Here is a 1,874-nt window from a genome sequence, read left to right on the forward strand (position 1 = left end):
CAGGGTAAATGGTGAAATTCTTATAAAAAGTAATAGAATGGCAATAATCCATTAGTGCAGCTTTTTCAATATCAGCTGAGGGCCTTGCTATTTCCAGTTGAGCACCACTGTAGCTTTTGCAACCCAGTAGTTTGAAAATCCCAAACTGGATTTAAGATGACAGATTTTTTAGCCCATGAGTCTGGGCCCTTTTCTTCATATGCCACTGAGACTGAATGGGAAACCCACTGAAAAATTATCTTGAACCAATCATAAATGGCTGTTTTCTGAGCCAACTTTTTAACTGAACAGTATGGAGATTCCATATATATGATAGTCTTGGGGGAAGATTTGGGGGCTCCCAGAGCTCTTGTTAGAAATTGATGCTGTATTGAGTCAAAATCTGACACGTCTGAGTGGAGCCACACTTCAGCCCCATACAACAACTGGAGCAATAGATTACACTTGTAGAGCTCAAGGCATGGAAACACAAACCTACCAGCAGAATGTGCTCAGTATCAAAAATAGCATTAGCTGATTTATCAGCTGCAGCTACAGTACCTTTCAAGGGTGTAGTCCAGCATCCAGAGTCCTTAAATGTTACCCATAGGGATTTATAATGGCTAAGTCCTGGGGCCAATTTTAGGGCTCAGGAGAACAGAGCATCCGTATCTTCCTGCCTACCATGAAACAGGTGTCCACCTGGGGGCCACCATGATGATGTATGCACAGCGTCACGTCCACACAGCACCATGCCGCGTGTACTTCATCTGTGTCTGCAAGGGCAGCAATGGCGTGCCACACTCGCCCTGAAAAGAACCCGCCGGGAGCAGGGGTTTTTTAGGCCTCCCGGAGGCTGTGCGGTTTTGGTGCTGCGGCCTCTGTCCAGGGAAGAAAGGAGCGGTGTGTTGTCTCCCTTTTACTCCATCTGTCGAGCCCCTAACTTGCTCCAGCTGTTGGTTATTGAGCTGCCATTGATATTTCTGCCTTCTCCTTCCAAACACCATGATGTTAGTTTTTGAATGATTAACCTCTAGAAATTCTTTTTCACAATATTCCCCTAGAGCCCTCAAAAGCCTATGCATGTCCACCTGTGCATCAGAAAGAAGGATGGCATCATCAGCATATAATAATTATTGACAGGGATGACCTCTGAGAAACTGCCATTTGAAAATAGAAGCTGCCTTTGGGGCTTGTCAGACAGTTGTTACATCAAAGAAAAGAAAGAAATATTGCACCACATGTTCCATTTTTAGGCAAGTTATTCAAGCCTCTACTGTCATTCTAGGTTCACAGATTCATCAAAGAAATGGATTTTCTGGATTTGGAATAGAAATTACTTTGATCGTTCTGATAGACCACCTACACCAGGAACATGATAGCACTGTTTGTTTGGTTGTTTAACTTTTGCCCTGCCTTTCTTCTAAAATGGGATCCAAGGCAGCTCCAAGGTTACATTTCGGTTGGTCCTTTGGACTTCTCAGTGGAGTTTACTGTCATTTACATTTAGGTTCACCTGTCACGATTCAGCAAAAGTACTGTTTAGAGAACATTTTAATCATTCTTGCAAAGTTAGACCCAAAATATGGAGCTAATCAGACCTTGGCCCTTTGCCCTGTTGCATCCCAGGAGGTTTCATTTTTGTCTCCTATGCTCTTTAATATGACATGAAACATCTGAACGTGGGGAACTGAGGTGCCCTGGACATCAGTGTTCAGGTGAAACACAACTCTGTTGATTGTAGAAAAGGTGTTGATGCCTCAACCAGTAATAAGATGGATGAGGTTTAAGACCAAACAAATTTAATATACAAGTATTCTTCTAAGTTCTCTAGAGAAAACATTTCTCTCTGCCTAGGATGGATCAAGGTGGGCATTTTCTTTAAAGATAAAGAT

The sequence above is a fragment of the Sceloporus undulatus genome, chromosome 5, assembly GCF_019175285.1.
Source record: "Sceloporus undulatus isolate JIND9_A2432 ecotype Alabama chromosome 5, SceUnd_v1.1, whole genome shotgun sequence".
NCBI classification, from domain to species: domain Eukaryota; kingdom Metazoa; phylum Chordata; class Lepidosauria; order Squamata; family Phrynosomatidae; genus Sceloporus; species Sceloporus undulatus.